The sequence below is a fragment of the Rhineura floridana genome, chromosome 5 (assembly GCF_030035675.1).
Source record: "Rhineura floridana isolate rRhiFlo1 chromosome 5, rRhiFlo1.hap2, whole genome shotgun sequence".
NCBI lineage: Eukaryota > Metazoa > Chordata > Lepidosauria > Squamata > Rhineuridae > Rhineura > Rhineura floridana.
In genome coordinates this window covers 134799816-134821407 of record NC_084484.1, presented here as the reverse complement: position 1 = coordinate 134821407, position 21592 = coordinate 134799816, and positions in this window count along the sequence as shown.

Here is a 21592-nt window from a genome sequence, read left to right as displayed (position 1 = left end):
TCTCGCTTTTCGGCGGGGGTCCGGAACATAACCCGCTGTATGAGTGGGTCCCTACTGTATTTCAATGTCTTACTAACCTGTATCTGTTATTTCTTTGTAGGAGAAGCTGTTATTCTGTTGTTTGTTTGCAGGTCTGGGACAGATCTTCTCAGGAAAGGAGGTAGTATTGTGAATTTGGGGGTTGGAATGAATGGTCCCTGTGAGTCCCCTTCCAGCCTTTGATTTGGAATCCTGTGCCTTGGTGGAGGGGCTGGCTGTGCTAGCTAGATGAGTTTCTTTTGTTAAGCTAATAGAGTGGCCAGTTTGCTAATGGGTCTTTCAAGTGCCCAGCAACTGGTGAATGGGCCAGGAAGATCCTTTTGTCATTTTAAACTCTGCAGGAGAGCCTCCCCCCCTTCCTGGTGGCTAGCAGAAGTTTGTGCTTTGAGTGTGTTTAGAGTGTCTAGAGAAAGGCTGGGCAGGCAGAGAGGCTGTCTCTCTGCACCATGGCTATAGGATGCCTCATGTAACACCGATGGGAAAGCTGGATATTGGACTGCTGATGCCTTGAACCGCTCCATCCTAAGCTCAGGTTAGAATGTGTGTAAATAAACAAAACATATTTCATAAAGACACCGCAGTCTCTGCTGACCTTCCCAAAGGAAACCAAACCCTGAAATCTCACCGTTTGGAGATTGGGGAGGCGAGCAACAGATTTTATCAGATGGTCATTGATCTAATAAACAATAGGATAAACAATAGATAAAGAGAAGAAATGAAAATACTGAAGAGGCATGCATAAAATACATTGAAATACGGCAAATTGTGGGTTTGCTCAGGAACTATAATGGATTAATGGCAGCTCAAATGACACTTATTTTTAAATTTAAAACTGCAGTAAACTAATGGAGAGTTATTACAGTTAATGGCATTTGAAATGCAAAGTATAATTTTATTCCTATAGTTGGCTACAAATTATTAACCACATAGCTGTTATGAATTATTAACCACATAGCTGTTCTATATTTTTAATGTAATGCAACAGTTCAGTATGTAGTCACTAAACTACAGAGAACTGATGCTAAAATATATGTCCTGGGTTTACCATAGTGTGTTTATTCAATGGGCTACAGATGGGATTTTCTTATGTTCTAATTGCTGTAACTATTTGTTGAAGAACTGAACACATATGCACATCTGGCACTATCAATGGAATTGGCACACTGGATCAATTAAAAATGTAACTGTTCAGATCTCATCATATTTATTTCATGGATCATTGACATAATCTCTTACCAATGTGTACTAAGGGAGTTTTTAATCTATGGATCACTGCAATGGCAGTTAGTGAATAGTGCTTCTAAGGAGACATGAGGACGCAGACAACCTCAGAGAAGATTCAGAGGAAAGAAAGCAGAAGAATTAATTAAGGCTGGGGATCCCCCCCATATAGGTGTCTGTGCCCCTCTCTTTTAATATTGTTCCCTTTGTCTCTGGCACCACTGTCATAATTCACTATCAATTATTCTGTCAGAGGGAGCAGTTTGTATATATTTTTTATTCCAGGTTTCTAGCAAAAGCAAATTCACTTGTATGAAGCACTCCTAGGTAGCTGGTTTCTGCATACTGATGCATAATTCTGGAATAGAGAAAATCATAGACATAATACATTTAGTGTTCCACATCCGGCCATGCAGCTTACTCAGCTGTTCCTTCCAAGCCCAATATTGGCCTACTGTCCAGATTCATTTGCACAAGTGATAATGCTTTGTCTGGTGATCTACCTGACTGAACTTTCAGGTGGTCACTTTATTCACTTGGACTAGGGTTGCCAGGTCTCAGGTTTTCACCGGGAGAGTCTGGATTTTTGGGGGTCTTCCCTTGATCTTCAAGTAAATCACCCAAATCTCTGGACTTTCAGCTTTCATTGAAAAAAATAACTTTCTAGGTGGCCTGGTTCAAGAGATATACACCAAAATGTCACCCCCGCAACTTCTGTTAAATGAGCTTGTAGCTAGCTGCTCTAGCCCCACCCTTTCAGATTGGTAGCCAATAAGTGAAGTCAGGGTTGTGATTGGCAAGGGATTTGTTGACCACCAGACAATAGCTAGAACCAGAGCTTGGAAGATTACTTTTAAAAAGTAATAAATTACAGTTACAGTTACATGGCCCCAAAAAGTAGTAATTACCATTACAATTACAATTGCTTTGAAAGTAACTGATTACTTTACTTTTCCTCCAAAGTAATCACTACAATTACATTTCAGTTACTTTAAAAAAACCGCCTACAAGGTGCTGGCCTTGGCTGCTGCACATCTAAGTAGCCTAAAACAACATTAAAAATAAACAAACACATACAGAGACAGTAGAATAATTATTTTTATTCATAAAATAGCAAATGGTGGTCTGTCCACTGGTAAGGGTGGTGGGGAGGGAGGCTGAGAACACTACTCAGATCTTTGCACATCAAACCAAGTGCAACCCCCCCCCTCAGACAGCCAGCATAATCTCTCTCATTTAACGACCTCCCGGACCCTGCCCTGCCACCAACTAAGGGACACTCACTCAAGCAAACATTTTCCCAAGATGCAAAAAAGTTTAAATACTGCAAATGCAGCACAGTAGCCAGAGAGGGTGGTGGAGGCCACTTTGTGTGCCAAAACATGTTGTCATATTTCATCTCCACAGTTCTTTATTTCCATTCTGCTGTTGCCTCCTTCTCCTCCTTTATCCATGTTCTTGACCTCCGGATCCTTTTTCCCTCCACTCCATTCTTCACCACCACTATCTGTTTTTTAAAATAATTGTTTTCTCCACTCCACCCCATCTCACTCTCTGCCTCCTCCCTCGTTGCCTCCTACCCACCCACAGAGCATGAGGGAAGAGCGACACTGTACAGAAGCCCAGTTTGAGGCACATGATTTTCATCCACAAATCAGAGGAGCAGAAGACTTCCCCCTGCTCCTCCCCCAAGTAATGCCCAAAAGAAATTCTGGAAATTACTCCACAAAAGTAGTAAAATTACTCCTAGTTCTATTACAATCAAAATGTAAAGGAATTACCCACTCGTTACTCAAAAAAGTAATGAATTACAAGTAATTCGTTACTTGTAACTAGTTGCTTCCAAGCTCTGGCTAGAACCCATTGCAAGGCCAGAAAACTGTAGACTTTTCCTGCTTGTCTGAAAATCTCATAAATTTACTTATAGCTTTCAGCAGTAGTAAAAGTCCCTTTCCCTATATGTGCAGGAGATGTAGAACAAAGAATCACAGCAGGATCTTGTTAACCAATTGTTTACTGTAAACAATATCAGTTATGATTATAATAGAAGTGTACATGAAGGGTTTTTTAAATTAGTTGCAAAAATAGCATATTATACATTTTATTTTTCAAATAATTTTGACAGAAATTTAACAGAAGTGTACATGCAGTTTATGATGTCATTACAATGTGTTATACTTTTCTAATTATGTGGAGTCAAACAAGTTTAAATTTTCCTGGGCTGTTGAAGAGGGCATTTTATTTGTCTAATTCATAGCCTGTTTTGAAAACCTTCCTAATATGAAGTTTTAATCCTACACTTGCTTTTCTGGGAGTAAAGCTGCAATTCTAATCCCACCACATACTGGGATTAAAACCCATTGAATTCAATAGGACTTACTTTTGAGTAGATATGATTAAGATTATGCTGTAAATCAATGGAATTTATGAGTGAACATAGAAAAGGATTGTGTTTGTGTTGTAAATCTTTCTCTCCCCCTCTAATTCTATTTTTAAAACAATTAGACAGGGCATATATAGGTGTCACTGCTCATAATTCTTAGGAAACTGGTTTTATTTATTTTTTTAAAAAGTGCTATATAGTGACCAACTCGTTTTGACAATAAACGATTATATGAGGTGTATGTATTTTTACATCTCCAGTGTGTGTATATATATGGAGTCTTTCCAACAACCCTGTGAGGAAAGGTTGCTGATTGGAAATCAAGGCAGCTCACAACAAGAAGTAAACCTATTCACTAGGTTTATTCATACATAGGAAGTGGATTGGACTGTGAAAGACCAACCCAAATTGTGTTTGCATTTTGACAAATTTGTAGGGCAGTACAATATCTCAGAGAGGAGGTCAGGACTCCTGCTCCCCTGGTGCATACACTATAGCTGCCCAATTTCCCTGCTTTTTAAAGTTTGATAGAAATATCCATTGACTATACGTACATTCTTAAACCACAAGGTTTTTTCCCTATTAGTCAATATCTCTGCTTTTTAATCCGGGAGGGAAGAAATGGAATTCTGTGCAAGTTTGCTGAGAATGGATTGATCATTTGCATGCTTATTGAGTTCAGTGGGATTTACTCCCCTGCAATCATGTTTTGCATATGTAAAACTGACTTCGCATCACACTGTCCTAGAGCACTCTGTGTAAGGCAAAAAGCCAAGGGGGTGCCTCAGTCTGGCTCCAGCATGATGATTTAGCAGAAGGAGGTTATGGCCTGCTGTCCGCTGCACTTTGGCATCACCAGTGTGATAGTTTTAAAAATGGTATGAAAACTACTAGCTCAGCAAAGATCAGATGCTACATCTTAGATGCTCTGAGATGTTGTGCAAAATTTTGAATGGTGATTTATAATTGCCTGCTGCCGGGTTAACTGATGGCTGAGGAGGCCTCTTGATGTTGGTACTTTGCCAAGGTTTGTTTTTAAAAAATTTGGTGTGGGCCCCAGCTAAACTGCCTCAAATGCTGGCCTCCTTCTTAGTCTGAGAAATGTATTTGAGTCAAGGCCAGACTGTGGTTCCTTGTTCAGCCAGAGCACATTTCCCTCCTATCCTGAAAATCTGCTTCTATTCAAAATAGTGTACCGATGCATGGGCAGAGCTGTATGTAAACACCATCACATTACCATTCAGGCTACAGCTTGGTCATTCTGATCTGGCCTGTAACTTGTCTACTCAGTTAACAGGTGAAAGTAGCAAAACTTCAAAAGGGGAGGGGGGTTGGAAATGTAGACGTGTGTAGAACTGTGATCTTTCACTTTGAATCTCCATTTGAAATGAAATACTGCTTGAAGGCAATCAGATTTCTGAAAGCTTATTAAAGGCTGGACCTAGTTCAAGAGACAACTTGTAGAGTTTAGATTTTTAAGCTGCAATACATAAAATGTAATACATACTGGAGGAAAAACAATTTTGCAGTATCCTACCATAAAAGAGGGCACACTGGGGAAGTGCTTTGCTTTGCCATGATGACAGCACTTTCCCATTCAAGTAAGGGGTGAAGGGAAAATCACAACATACCATCTGACCCTACAACACTGGTTAGGAGATGGGGTGGGTTAAACAGAATTTACTATTTTTATGTCAACCTCTACAACGTCTGTATAGTGTAAAAAGAAAGATTACTGCAATAAGGCTAGGACAACACATATGCTTGCTATCCCCAGATGGCAGCAATATTTCCTCACAAATATCCGGCCCTCCTCCCATTATGCCATTGCAGCAGACAAAGAAGACTGAAGCCTTGGAGGAAATTGAATTGCTGGAAAGAAAAAAGAAACGAAAAAAGCTTTGAACATGGGAGAAAAGCTTGTTAAGTTCACAAGCCTTTTAGAATACGCTTGAGCTGCAAGTTGAAATAGGAAGGGATGTGGCTTATTCCATGCAGAGAATCTGAAGATGTTAATGCATCTTACATAATACATAAATACATAAAACAGCATGGAGGTTTAGAAGAGAAGACTCAAATGACATGTGTGTGTCTGCGTGTGACTGAAAGTTCTCAAATGGAACAATTAATTTGTCCTTCCTATGGGACTGAGAGCTAGCTGTTACCCATAATTCATGATGTCCAGTGAACAGTAGCTTTCAATGTAAGTAATGTAGACACAGGTTGTTGAGTTTTTTAAAAGGTAGGAAATTGTGAAGAAATTACTATTATTAAAAAGACAGCACTTAAAATGCACTACCTTAAATTTGTCTCTGATGTTCCTCTACTAGCTAGACTGAAATCAGAGCACAGGATGATTTTTTGTCTGGTACAGTTTGATTTCTTGAAATCAGCAAGATTAAAAAGAAAAACTGATTTCAACTAAGGCTAGAGACAGATCATAGTTTCTGACAGAGGTTGAAGATGTTGTGATAGAAGCATAACTAACTGTGGTATATCCACATTTATCACATTAGTCTCTGATCAAACAGGGCTACAGGTTTTTGCAGTACTAAAACCTGGGACAGAAGAAATGTGTAACACAAGATGTAGTGATGGCCACCAACCTGGATGGCTTTAAAAGAAGATTAGACAAATTAATGGATGATAATTTCTTCTGTGAGGCAATTGCAGCTATTAAGAGGCATGTAGCATCCTTAGCTGACCTCTGAGGAGCTGTTCCTTGTAAACCTCCAGTACTGAGACACTGACAGCATGCTAACACCTCCAGTTCCTTCTTCCTTTCCACATTCAACTTCTCCTCTCACTTTTTGTTTTAGTCAAAGTGCTGCTTGATTTGCCAACCCTTTTTTCTTACAATGTGGTTTTCAATCCAACCAATTTAAAACAAAACTCAGGCAGGGGCTAAGAATGTGGAAGCAACAGGACAGCCATTGCAAGAGACCTGGTGCCAAAGAAAAGACACAAAGAATTAGAAAGGAAAGGATGTGCTGATTCTACTCGGCATGTGGCCATTACTCAACCAACCCAATTATAAGTGTAGCTGATAGCAGAGCAGATGGGAAGTCAGCAGCTACTTGGTTACACAGAGCAGCTCTCCTGTCCCTAGACAGAGAATGAATACTTTTAGTCATGCCTCTTGGCAAGCCATGGCTTATGTCTCATCCTCTTTAGGACATGCCCAACTAAAGGTATGAAAATATAATCAAAAAGCCCTGCTGGTAAAAGACCCACCTAGTACAGCATCCTGTTCTTCTAGTGGCCCACCAGACACCTGTGGGAAGCTCCCAAGCAGAACCTGAGTGCAACAGCATTCTCCCCACTTGTGATTCCCAGAAACTGGTATTCATAGGCATACTCCTTCAGAAAATGGAAGTCTTGTCCGAATGAAGAAAATAAAAAGGAACACAAACTCTGGCAAAAGAAATGCAAGAAGACAATAAGGGATGCTAAAAAAGAATTTGAGGAGCACATTGCTAAGAACATAAAAACCAACAACAAAAAAATCTATAAATACATTCAAAGCAGGAGACCATTTAGGGAGGTGATTGGACCCTTGGATGATAAGGGAGTCAAAAGTGTACTAAAAAACGATAAGGAGATTGCAGAGAAGCTAAATGAATTCTTTGCATCTGTCTTCACAGTGGAAGATATAGGGCAGATCCCTGAACCTGAACTAACATTTGCAGGAAGGGATTCTGAGGAACTGAGACAAATTGTGGTAACGAGAGAGGAAGTTCTAGGCTTAATGGACAATATAAAAACTGACAAATCACCGGGCCCGGATGGCATCCACCCGAGAGTTCTCAAAGAACTCAGATGTGAAATTGCTGATCTGCTAACTAAAATATGTAACTTGTCCCTCGGGTCCTCCTCCGTGCCTGAGGACTGGAAAGTGGCAAATGTAACGCCAATCTTCAAAAAGGGATCCAGAGGGGATCCCGGAAATTACAGGCCAGTTAGCTTAACTTCTGTCCCTGGAAAACTGGTAGAAAGTATGATTAAAGCTAGATTAACTAAGCACATAGAAGAACAAGCCTTGCTGAAGCAGAGCCAGCATGGCTTCTGCAAGGGAAAGTCCTGTCTCAGTAACCTATTAGAATTCTTTGAGAGTGTCAACAAGCATATAGATAGAGGTGATCCAGTGGACATAGTATACTTAGACTTTCAAAAAGCTTTTGACAAAGTACCTCACCAAAGACTTCTGAGGAAGCTTAGCAGTTATGGAATAAGAGGAGAGGTCCTCTTGTGGATAAGGAATTGGTTGAGAAGCAGAAAGCAGAGAGTAGGAATAAACGGACAGTTCACCCAATGGAGGGCTGTAGAAAGTGGAGTCCCTCAAGGATCGGTATTGGGACCTGTACTTTTCAACTTGTTCATTAATGACCTAGAATTAGGAGTGAGCAGTGAAGTGGCCAAGTTTGCTGACAACACTAAATTGTTCAGGGTTGTTAAAACAAAAAGGGATTGCGAAGAGCTCCAAAAAGACCTCTCCAAACTGAGTGAATGGGTGGAAAAATGGCAAATGCAATTCAATATAAACAAGTGTAAAATTATGCATATTGGAGCAAAAAATCTGAATTTCACATATACGCTCATGGGGCCTGGCTGTGACTGACCAGGAGAGAGACCTCGGGGTTGTAGTGGACAGCACGATGAAAATGTCGACCCAGTGTGCGGCAGCTGTGAAAAAGGCAAATTCCATGCAAGTGATAATTAGGAAAGGTATTGAAAATAAAACAGCCGATATCATAATGCTGTTGTATAAATCTATGGTGCAGCCACATTTGGAATACTGTGCACAGTTCTGGTCGCCTCTTCTCAAAAAGGATGTTGGAAAAGGTTCAGAAGAGGGCAACCAGAATGATCAAGGGGATGGAGCGACTCCCTTACGAGGAAAGGTTGCAGCATTTGGGGCTTTTTAGTTTAGAGAAAAGGCGGGTCAGAGGAGACATGATAGAAGTGTATAAAATTATGCATGGCATTGAGAAAGTGGAGAGAGAAAAGTTCTTCTCCCTCTCTCATAATACTAGAACTCATGGACATTCAAAGAAGCTGAATGTTGGAAGATTCAGGACACACAAAAGGAAGTACTTCTTTACTCAGTGCATAGTTAAACTATGGAATTTGCTCCCACAAGATGCAGTAATGGCCACCAGCTTGGATGGCTTTAAAAGATTAGACAAATTCATGGAGGACAGGGCTATCAATGGCTACTAGCCATGATGGCTGTGCTCTGCCACCCTAGTCAGAGGCAGCATGCTTCTGAAAACCAGTTGCCGGAAGCCTCAGGAGGGGAGAGTGTTCTTGCACTCGGGTCCTGCTTGTGGGCTTCCCCCAGGCACCTGGTTGGCCACTGTGAGAACAGGATGCTGGACTAGATGGGCCACTGGCCTGATCCAGCAGGCTCTTCTTATGTTCTTATGTTCTCACTCTGACAGTGGAGTAGAACATAGCTGTCATGGCTAGTAGCCATTGATAGCCTTACCTTCCATGAATCTATAAGGTAAAATCAATATTACAGTGGCTGAGGAACAGTCCTAATTCCAGTGTGGGGCTCCCCAAAATCCTGTATCCAAATCCTAAAGAAGACATAAAAGGACCACATATTTATCATTTCATCTCAGATTTCTGATTCTCATGAGGAAGTAGCATTTTAGGGTTCGTATAGTTATTGAATGGAATAATACTACTAATTCCTGCTTTCTGGATGTGATGTTTCCAGAAAATAAAAGCAGAAATGATATTTGTCATTTGTACCATAGTGCCAAGATCTTGACTCATCATCCAGTTTATTAGCCAGTTTTGCCCCTAATTCCCTTTTGTAATGCTTCTGCATGGCTTGCTATCTCTCAACTTATGCTCTTTTGACTTTCCCATGTAAGCTTCTGAATTCTTACAGTAATACAGCTGAAAAAGTAAGTTCTCCCTATGCAATATTTTTCCCACTTGCTGTTAAAGAAACTGGCTGATTCTCATTCAGTTGGATATTTACTGAGCTCTTGCCAAATATGATTATAGGAATGAGGGGGAAAGCGCAATGCAATCTCCCCAAGCCTCGTTTCAGTTCATATCATGCCCTTTCAAGATAGATCTTTCTGACCTAGTAAGAAATGGCTGCAGTTGATCTAAAGTGTGTTTTATTCCTTAATAATGGACGGTGCTAGCTTCCATTTTGTGCAGGCTTGAAGAGCAGCTGCTTGCTATATTAAGACATTTTTCCACATCCTTCATCCTCTGCTTCCCCCCACCCCATGTTATTCACTTCAAATACAGGCAAAGCCGCAATCTTTATTCATGCACCTTGACTCCAGCATTGCATTTTCAGTTAGATATTCATGGAGCAAGAACTTTTGCTATTCAGCAAAACATTTCAATTTCTGCTCTTGTATCTGTGAATTTAAAAACAGTGCCAATTTTTAGAAGTCTTTGAGCTAAGGCAATTCGCCCCAGTCATCATTCCTAGTCGTCATAGTGGTAGTAGAGAAAGGTACATTGACAGGAGTTTTTGTGACACCTCTTTCTCTGTTTTTGCCTCCAGTGCTGACATGCTTTCTGTAGCATGCAATCCCCCCATCCCCAGGCTTCAAGCTGAGTTGCACTGTCACATTTCCAACACCCCTTCTCAACGAAGGTTGTACTTCATCCAACAAGGTTCATCTTGTTCTCTGGGAAGCAGCTTAGTGAGGACATCCACAATAATATCTTCTGATGGGCAGTATTCTAGCTCAGTAAGCCCCTTGTATATCTTTTAATAGGTGATATTTCACATCTGTGTGCTTCAGGCATGAGTTAATTTTCTCAGTCTGTGAAAGCTTTATACAGCTTTGGTTATCTTCAAAGAACTTCATAGGCTTTGGTTTACCAATGCCTAGCTCCTCAACCAGGTGGCATAGCCGCATGAGTTCTTGACATGCTTGGGCAACTGACACATACTCTGCCTCTGTGAATGAACTCGCCGCAGTACTTTGCTTCTTATTTGACCAGTTTACTGCTCCCCCTCTGTAGAAGAGCAGATGTCCACTGGTGGATTTGCGGTCTGTGGTGTCGCTGGCCCAGTCTGCATCTGCATAAGCTACTAATTTAGGATTAGCAGTGGCTTGTAACTTTAGTTTTAGATGTGTGCAGTGCCTTTCAGATATCTAGCCACTTTCTTCACAGGTTTCCAGTCTCTTCAGCTTGATGAACTGGTTTTTCTGCATAATATCCCTACTGCAGCTGCTGCATCTGGCCTGGTATTGGTAGCCAGATATAGCAGCTTTCCAATAACTGTTCTATACTGATCATTACTTGGTAAGAGTGGACTTTGTTCATTTCCCTTCAGAAAGTCTGTTTCCATGGGAGTAGCACCTGAGTTGGTATCTTCGAGCCCCATGAATACTAGGAGTTCCTGAATCTTTTGCTACTGGTTGAGGATGTAGCTTCCATCCTCTTCACTCTCTGTTTGGATCCCAAGATAGTAGGTGACTTGTCCCTCTATCTCCTGGTTCAGATGAAGTACTATCTCCTGACCATCAGATTCTTCTTCATAAAACAGAAGCAAATCATCAACATATATCAAAATGCAAGTCTACTTGTTACTTCTGTAGCATGTGTATAGGCAGGGATCCCTTTTGCCTTGTTTGAAGTCTTCTGTGATGAACAACTGATTAAGCTTTTCATTCCATGCTCTTGCAGCTTGCTTCAGCCCGTATATGCTTCTCTCAAGTTTGCATACAAGCTGCTTGTCTCCTGATTTTTCAAATATCTTCTGTGATCTTTCCATGTAGAAATGCAGTCTTAACATCTAAGTGTTCAACATGCATGTTTCTTGCAGCTACTACACTTAGAAGTGTTCTTATTGTACTGTGTTTCATCACTGGGGAAAATACTTCATCATAATCTTCCCCATATTTCTGGGAATCGTCCTTGGCTACTAGTCTTGCCTTGTAGAGTTCAGCTTTCCCTTCTGCATTCTGCGTGACTTTGAATATCCACTTTCATCCCACAGACCTTTTTCCTGTTGGCAATTCTGTGAGTGTCCAAGTTTGATTCTTGTGTAGAGCCTCTATTTCCTCTTGTGCTGCCTTTCTCCATTTATCAGCTTCAGCTGTAGACATACCTTGCACTGAGATTCTGGTATAAGAAAAATAACAAACTAAGTTTATTGTATTAAATACATTTAGATAGAAAAGACCTACATCTGACTAACTAGATAGGAGATGCTGCAGAAGAGATGTCTGCTGCATCTGTGCTCCTCCTCAGGGAGCCATGCTGGCAAGAAGAACAAAGGAAGACTGAGATAGAGAAGGAGCAAGAAGGGAGATTTGTTTCCTCTGAGGATATCAGTTTACACCTGGCAGGAAAAGTGAGCTTAGATGAGAGTGGACAGAACAGTCTAGGAATTTAGGAGGACATCTCTTTACCTCTCTACTTCCCATGTAGCATGCAATCCCCTCCCAGGCTTCAAGCTGAGTTGCACTGCCACATTTCCAACACTTTCAAACGTTGGAAATATGCCACTTTCTTATGACAAAAAGTAACCAGAATTAGTTAATGCTTTGCTTTGTACTTATATAGTGCTTTCAGTGTAATGCTTGTGGGCTTCCCAGAAGCAAATGGTTAGCCACTGTATGAAACAGCATGTTGGATTGAGCCAGCAGGATTCATCTTATGTTTAGAATGTCCAAAGCAGTTCCAGATCATTACCACAGCAATGCTTACATCCATGTAGGTGAGTATTATCCTCATATTGCAGGTGGAGGTTGAGAGATAGTCGCTGGCATATGGGATTAGTTGCTACATGTTACAGAATGCATATAATGAAACTAACGCTTCAGGGGGAAAACTTCAGGTAGAAGAAACCATTTGGAACACAGTAGCCATGTGGGGAAGGGGGCTATCCTTCCTGTGCCCCACAGCTTTTCCACTGCAATTACGTCGTGCCAAGTGGCTGATGGAGGGCAAGCTTTGGAATGGAAAAGCAGGGAGAAGTAAAGAGAGAAGCACCACATCCCCCAATTTTCTGATCCACTGTTATAAATGCCATTACATATCCATCACATTTGCATTGTGGCTTAACTGACTATAAAGGCCTTAAAAACTGTTCAGAAGATGTAGGTCATACAGATGATTACTCCTTATGGTCAGTTGGAAGAAAAGTCACATAACTGGGTGACATGGGCTCCTTTGGGAGGAAGGTGGAATATAAATTGAAATAATAATTCTTGTTATACAGCCACAAGAGTGGCTGTATACTGTAGGCAGCATGGATTTTTTGCATTCCGCAATGTTAAATTGAAAATACCCCCCATGCCATTCTGATGCTTCCCATAAGCTCATTTCAGAACAAAACCTTACAAAACTTATAGTCCTGAATTCAGAAACGTTTGCTTAACAACCCTCTAAATTTTCATGGCGATACACAAAACAATCAGAATCGAGAATTGAAAGTGTAAAAAGAGAAAAAAACCAAACTTAGACTTTTTTCTGTCAGATCTCGTAATTTGTTGAAATTAATTAAAAATCAGCCATGTTCACAGAGTACCCATAATCCTATTACTGACCTTGCCCCATACTCTGACCTTCATCTTCTGAAGTTTAAAAGTTAAAAAATGATTTTTAATTAAAGAAATTTATCACTGAAGTCAATGATAAGCCCAGGCATGCTCAGGAAGAACCAATTGTCAGTGTTCTAAAAGCCAGACTCAATGCTGCTGGGCTTGGCTAATCAGGGGGCCACACCTACACCAGACCTTTATTTTACTTTAGACAGTCATGGCTTCCCCCAAAGAATCTTGGGAAGTCTAGGTTGTGAAGGGAGTTGAGAGAAGACTCTTATTCCCCTGACAGAGCTCCAGGGGCCAGAGGGGTTTAACAGTCAGCCACTCTGATTGAAGCTCTGTGAGGGGAACAGGATGTCTCCTAGCAACTCTCAGAACCCTTCACTAACTACAGTTCCCAGGATTCTTTGGGGGAAGCCATGACTGTCTAAAGTAGAATACAGGTCTGGTGTAGATGTGAAAGAAAGGAAAAAAGGGGGGAACCCCCCCAAAATATTATGTATTATAACAAAACCCCAACACGTTTCGGCCACTCAGTAGTTTGACCTTCGTCAGGGGCTGTGGACATAATCATAAGAACACACAATATTATTGTACAAGAATTTCATACAGCATAAAACTATATATTAATCTGTGGAAAAATATTTACTCACATGAACTGGTCTAAAAATTTAGGGGGTCCCCCTTTTCCCCCTTTATTTTGCTTTTGGATGCTTGCCACCTTCTGCTGTTGGACTGGTGTGGAGGTGGCCAGTGAAAGCTTTGGTTTAAATTTGCGTGGGAGACTACATGTGCCTGCTGTAGAATAAAAAGGTGGGGGAAACCCTGAAAAAGAATGATACTCTTCACAATGTTTTCCTTTTGGAGAGGAAAGGAGCTTCCCCTCTGCCTAGTGCCCACCCACCCAATCTCCTCCACTCACCCTCATCCTCATCCTCCCCTCCCCTCCGCTCCCTGCTCCTCTCCCAGGTCAGTTTCACATCCTAAGCATGATTGCACAGGGGTAAATCTCATTGAACTCAAAAAGCATGCAAATGAACAAACCTGACCTCCCATCCTCCATCCTGTCTGCTTCTTCTTGCCCCTTCCCTCCTCCTTCCCTTCCTCTCTCCCCCTTCCCTCCCCCTTCTCCTTCCCCTCCTCTCTCCCCTCCCTCTCCTTCTCCCATGGTCAGCTTTACCCAGAGCTTGGAAAAGTTACTTTTTTGAACTACAACTCCCATCAGCCCAACCCAGTGGCCATGCTGGCTGGGGCTGATGGGAGTTGTCATTCAAAAAAAGTAACTTTTCCAAGCTCTGGCTTTACCTATCAAACATGATTGCATGGGAGTAAGTCCCACTGAACTCAATGAGCCTGCAAATGATCAGACCTGCCTTTCGCCTCCTTCCCCTCTCCTCTTCCTTCCTCCTCCCTTCTTCCTTCCCTCCCCTCTTCCTTCATCCTCCTCCACTGCCAAATCTGTGCCAAATTTATTTTTATTAATTTCAAATCCTTTTTATTGGTCAATGTCAAATAATGGTGAAGACAGCCTTTTGCGTTTCAAACTGGAGGTTATGTTCTATTTCTATTTTGGGTGCATCAACAGTTGAATCTGAAACTGCAGTTTGATGTAAAATCAGACTGATTACCATATGTTGCTACTTAAGCAATGACTCTAGCTTTTGGAAAAAACATATTTGGCCTGCCCAAGATGCATGTTTTCAGCCTGCTATGGTTAAACCACTCTACTTAAGGAAAGGTGGGCATGGTCAATTAAAAAAGTAGAGCACACCTAGAATATTGCTAGAATATATTTCACCTCCCACTGTTTTATCTTGTGCAAACTGAGACACTCCTCATGTCCATTGGAAACTATTCTGCAGAATAGTCAGTGCCATTATTCCACAACTCTTTTTGGAGTTTTTTAGTGTTGCAAAATGTTGTTATACTTCACATATTAACAGAACAGAAGCAAAATAAAATGATTTACTATAGAAAACACTAAAATTGCAAAGTAAATAAAACATATTTAAAGTGACAATTTTAACTCTATCAACTGTCTCAATATTGTTGCTTCCTCCCTGTGAAAACAAGATCAGCACAGCACATGTCTCGTTTCTGTTCTTTGGGCTGATAGCAGGTGTTGCCACCACTCACCATATGCCCAGAGGCACATGTTACCCAATTCTTCCAAGCTACACAGGAAGTGGATTGGACTGTGGAAGATCAGCCCAAATTGTGTTTGCATTTTGACAAATTTGTAGGGCGGTACAATATCTCAGAGAGGAGGTCAGGTCTTCTGCTCCCCCTGATGCATTCACTATAACTGCCCAAATTAAAGTTTGATAGAAATATCTGTTGGCTGTAGGTACGTTATTAAACCGCAAGGTTTTTGCCTATTAGTGAATATAACTCAGTTCCAAAGATTACTTCTTAAAGCTCTAAATATGTCTTTTCCCTACATATCTTATGATGTTTCTTTTACCCAAATAAAATTTAACCCTGAATTGGTGTGTGTGTGTGTGTGTGTGTGTGTGTGTTTGTTTTTTATATGTCATATGAAATGTTCATGTTTTATATATTGCCTTATGGTACAATGTATTTATGCATATGCTTTCAAATGCAAGTCTCTTGGATACCTTTTAAGTAACAAGTGATTGATAAATTTAATAAATAATAATAATAATAATCACAACAACAACTGGGTGCAGCATCTGTATAAGTGTTAGTATAAGTGTTGTGAGGAAATTATTGGAAAGACTGGATAAATATTTTGGCTAAATCAAAAAGTTCTGCTTTTTATGAAAACTTCAGCAGTAACAATATACACACTTCAAATGTCCCACCCCTTTTGGTGATTTTTTCCCCAAAGGTTTTTCAGAGGTTATTCGAAAGGGCATCAAAAACATTCAGAGTGAAAGCAATGCTGACCCAGGAAACATTGTCTTCATTCTCAATTGGCTTGATAGGAACATAGGAAGCTCCCTCATAATGAGTCAGACAACAGGTCCATCTAGCTCAGTAGTTCAGTATTGTCTACACTGGCAATGGCTCTCAAGGATTTCAGGCAGGGTTCTGTCCCAGCCCTACCTGGAGATGCTGGGGATTAAACATGGAGCCTGCAAAGCAGATGCTCTACCACTGAGATGATATTTGCTCATTGCCATTCCTAATTGGTTATGTACAAGTGTGACATCATCACATTCATTGTAGGATTCACAGCTGGCTGATGCAGAAATGGCAACAGATCAGAGAACTGCATAGCAAACAGTCAACAACTAAAAATGAATGTTCATGCAATTTGATTTTTCTCTGGTAAATATATCAGCTCCTCAAAGCACATCTTTTATCCTAAAAAAATAAAGTGGTGAATGTTCTACAAACAAACAATTAATATATTCAGATACATAAAATGTAAATAATAGAGTGTATGTCTGAGTTGGTGCAAAGCACACCAACCTTGCATCTATGAAACCATACATTTTGAATAGCCCTTCTGTTTATCCCATAGGTTGTTGCGGTATCTTTGAAACAACAACTCTTAGTCTCAATGATGTGTCCAAAACCCTGGGCTACCAATGGAGGAAAAATGCAACTTATGCCCAGAGCATAAATTTACAGAGCAAAACTCATCTACAGATAATCAATTACGCTTATTCTGAAATTCTATACTGTACGATTTTTGTGCAGTTGTTATCTTGGATGAAATTGGATAGATTAAGTCAATATAGATGCTTACAATTCTAATACCAATTTACACAGTCAATTTGACAGAGTGTCTGCTGGGAAATGGCTCTCATTGATAATTACATTGTAGAGCACAATCTACCCTATACCTGATGTGGTCTAATATAAATTTTATGAAAGCTGGAAATCTAATTATCCATCAAGAAGTCAAATGCTTTTGGGCTATTGTTTCAGGTTTTTTATTTATTTTTTATTTTTACATTTTCTGTGATAAACCCAATCCCTATTTATGCTCCAACTGCCTTTCCCATCACCAGCCTTTCTTCTGTTTGTCAAAGGAAGGAAGACAAGGGAGAGAAAATAAAATAAAAGAGTAGAGGGGAAGAGTGGAGGTGAAATTACCTGGATTATGAGATTTATTATTTATTTGAAGTATTTGTACCCTGTTTTTTTAGCCAAAAACGTTCCCAGAGGAACTAAAAAAATCAGTTGTACAATGGTCCATGACCTTAGGTTTACAATATAAAAGACATGACACAAAAGGAAAGAGGAATGGGGTGGGAGGAAGAGAAAAGCAAGCTCAGGCACCGATGCTTAAATCTGTGGTTCTTATTAACTACCTGCTGGAATGAAAACAGTTCAGGAATCCTGATAGTAGGATTGCCACTAGGTGCCTGATGCAGAAGAGCTAAAGGCAACTAGACTTTCAGCGGAGGTGATGGAATAGCACTGCTTTGCTTCTCTCTCTCTGTGGTACAGTCTGATAGAATGATAGTAGTCGAGAAAATCAGGACAAGGCCAAATTTTCTTCAGGCTTTTACCCAAAATCTTAAAACATCAGAAACAGAAGAAACTAAAGAACATTTTTAAAAATCCACCTTTTAAAAAAGACATATTACAATTAATGAAATGGTTCAATAATACTATTTTAAAAAGAGAGAAATGAAATAGAATATTTCCAGCCCCTCTGTCAAATCTTCCCATCATTCAAATTACCATCTAGACATTTGCCCCACCAACTTCAGTCTGCCTTCAGCCATCCCCGACCTGCTTGCCTTCCTACTTAACAACCATTTAAGGGGATAGCACAGGTTGTCAGCTTCCTCCTCCTTAGTTTCAATTTTGTCCTTGTAGAACTCAGTTGGAAGGAGGATGGGGACAAAACTAGTGTTAGCTGGCTCTGCTCATCATTGGCTCTGCTCTGCCTATTATTGGCTCTGACTTCACCAACCATTGGTCTCCTTCCCTTCTGACCTACCGGTTCCAACAGGCACTACCTACCACTGCATTTGACTTCTTTGTATACCTTTGTTAGGGTTAATGTTAATGATCATTCAAGGGCTGCAAAGGGGTCACAGCTTCACAAACAAATAATAACTCTCCAAATCTGTAGGTGGGAAATTCACATCAACTGGACCATGGTCAATACGCAAGCAACATGCAGAAAAGTAAATATTGATTGAGACATTTTGTTAATTAGCAAGAAAAATTGACAAGCAACACTTTCTCATATCCTTCTCACACAGCCAGAGTTTAAACACTTCCAAGATTAGAGCAGAGCAAAAGATGCCACTTGACGTCCCCAGAGGTGGGACCTCTCATCACAATTTTGAGGAGAAAACAATCTCCTGAGCTCAGACATCTGCTGTTATAGTTTTAAAACTGATTTAGGCTCAGCCTCAAAGTATCTTATATGATGCCAGGCTTTTAGGGATTACAATTGGACAGTCCATATCTGTGATTTCATTTAGAAACTGAGCTCATTTCAGATTACATACCCCTGATTCTGCAGAGGGTATGAAACTGGCTTTACTTCCCACTTTTCATATCCTGGCATGCTAGACTTCCACTAAAATAGACATCCAACATCCTGGCCAAAACCTTCAATTCTTAGATAATGTCTAAGAAACTCTGCACATGAGTAGAAATCGTACTGGCTTTGGCAAGTTTCAAAACCCAACAGTACCTCATTTCTCATTATCATCTGTGACTACTTCATTCTATTAAGAATTATTCTAAAATATCAGCTTTTAAGGTCATCTCCTAATAGTCTTAGTATTTTTCCACAGGCTGAACAATTGAATGCCCCTTCACCTAGGTACTCTATCAGTACGTTCTAAGATGTTGAGACATCCCAGCTTGTTGCTTCTCAGGGAACATCTGGTTTCACTTTCCTTTTTGTTCTCTTTACGTATTTAGCTCAGCTAGATCAATTTGCAATTCAGGTCTGTGTTATTTTTTCCAGGTATCTGCCAAGATATGCTGCATATCTCCTACAAAATGCTTAATCCCCAAATTCCATGTTCCCCTATGTAAATATCATTCCTGTTTTTTTAAAACAACAACAACATCTGGTTATCTGAACACTTTGAATGTTGCAGGACAAATAAAAGATAATTGTGATCTGGGGATACTCATCCTATCTTCTGTGTCAGGTCCTTTGAATAAGCAATGTTCTCAGACTGTGTGGTGAGCATAGTTTGTTCAACTACAAAAGCCCAGGAGTAGTTTTCAGGGAAGTGGTACCCTAGTGGTAACCGCTGTCCATTGCTGCAAAGCAATCAATCAAGGATTCATGGAATCTTTAATAACAAATGTTATACAAAATGAAAATGTCTGCTAGGATAATAGCTTGATGAACAGCCATAGCTTACGCTGAAATATATAACAATGGTACCACAACTAGGGATAGGTACATCTGTCAATTTTAGTTTCTCATTTTTCAAATCTTAAGTTTACTTCTCCAGATTTCCACATCAGTTTGTGATTTTTTTAAAAAGTCATCAGTAAAGTTCATCAGCATTTTAATGCGAATTTCTCCTGATAGACATGAGTTTTTTGCCTGATGTATGCATTTTTGTAAAGCAATTTTCCCTAATATAATGCATTTTGCATGTTCTTTTCATTAATATATGCATTTTTATGGACATTCCCCAATATATGCAGTTTTGTACACATTACTTGGCAGAAGAGCTGCATTGCCAAATTCAGAGAAGTGCAAATTTTAAACGATGTCTCTGTTCCTGTATTATTTTGAAAAGTGTAAATTGGGTAGGTTTACCTTTAAATGTGAACTGAACTGAATTTCTACCCCATCCCTACCACCTACACTAAGAAATAATAGCACTGAGGACACTGCTGCCAACCAGACACAGTATTTTGGTGGTTGTTTTTAGAACAACAAAGAAGACATTTGATATTGTACTTTTTTGTCTTTTCATGAAATGGTGAAGTTGGATATTACCTAACAAATGTTTGACTCTTTTTTTAATCAAAAGACACAAAACTTGGTGATGATGTTTGTAGTCAGACAAAAGGATTCATAGACTGGCTCCAAACTGAGCTGCTGCCACTTGGCATAAAGATAAGTCACTCTGGCTCCTATTGAACAATAAATGTCAGGTGCATATGAAACTAGAGCAGCCTTTAAACAGCTGCACTGTGTAGGATGGTGGGTGTGGGTGGGGAGGAAATTAAATATTTACTGATTTTCTTCTCATCCTATGGGTATGGTCCCTAAATGCTTTACAGACTAGCCAGAAGTGCCCATCTGCCATTGAGATACATCTTTCATCAACTACATGAGCCAAACCACTACAGCTCTGGGTATTTAAAATGGATTATATATTATTTATGCAGCCCACATTTGTACGCATGGCACCTTACAGAATTACAGGTCACTGTTGTTATCTCCCCCTCAGTTTCCCAACAGCTATCTCAAGACTGAAAAAGTGTGTGGGTTCAAATATGACTATAGCCCTCTTCTGACATTATGAGTACAAACACTGTGGGAGGTTGGCACAAGGATGCTCACAGAGATAAGTGGGCTAACCCTGTTGTCATTCCAGTCACCTTCCAATGCATGGAGGACAATCTTGTGAAGTGTTGTGCCTGCTGTACTCATCATAGGTTCCCTGTGCATTTTAGAACCCTTGAACTGTTTCACAAAGTTAGCCACCATGAATTGCAGGGGGGCTGGAATGGTTATTGGAGGCCAGAAATAGCCATGCTCCTTTCTCATGTGTTTATTTCACACGTGAAGAGAGCTTATATGTCAATGGAAAAGTGATAATTCATGATTTCAATTCTCTTCTGCTCTTGAACGAAGTGTTTTCAGGAAGACTTTGAATAGTTTGTCAATGTGTATATATTTGGATCTAAACTTCTCAACTTCAATGAATCCTTTAGGCAAAACTGTACAATAAAAATAATGAATGCAAATGACACTCAAAATATTGTTATGAGTATGGGGGTTGGAATGGATGATCCCTGTGAGTCCCCTTCCAGCCTCTGATTTGGAATCCTGTGCCTTGGGGCTGGCTCTGCTGGCCAGATGAATTTCTTTTGTTAAGCTAATAGTGTGGCCAGGTTGCTAATGGGTCTTTCAGGTATCCAGCAACTGGTGAATGAGCCAGGAAGATCTTTTTGGCATTTAAACTCTGCAGGAGAGCCCCCCCCCCGGCAGCTAGCAGAGGTTTGTGTTTTGAGTGTTTTGAGAGTGTGTATAGAGAAAGGCTGGGAACTGGAGACAAGAAGAGAGGCTATCTCTCTGCACCATGGTTTTAGGATGCCTCCTGTAACACTGATGGAAAAGCTGGATATTGGACTGCTGATGCCTTGATCCCCTCCATCCTAAGCTCAGGTTGGAATGTGTGTAAATAAATAAACCATATTTCATAAAGACACCACAGTCTCCGCTGACCTTCTTCCCAGAGGAAACCAAACCCTGGATGAATGCAGG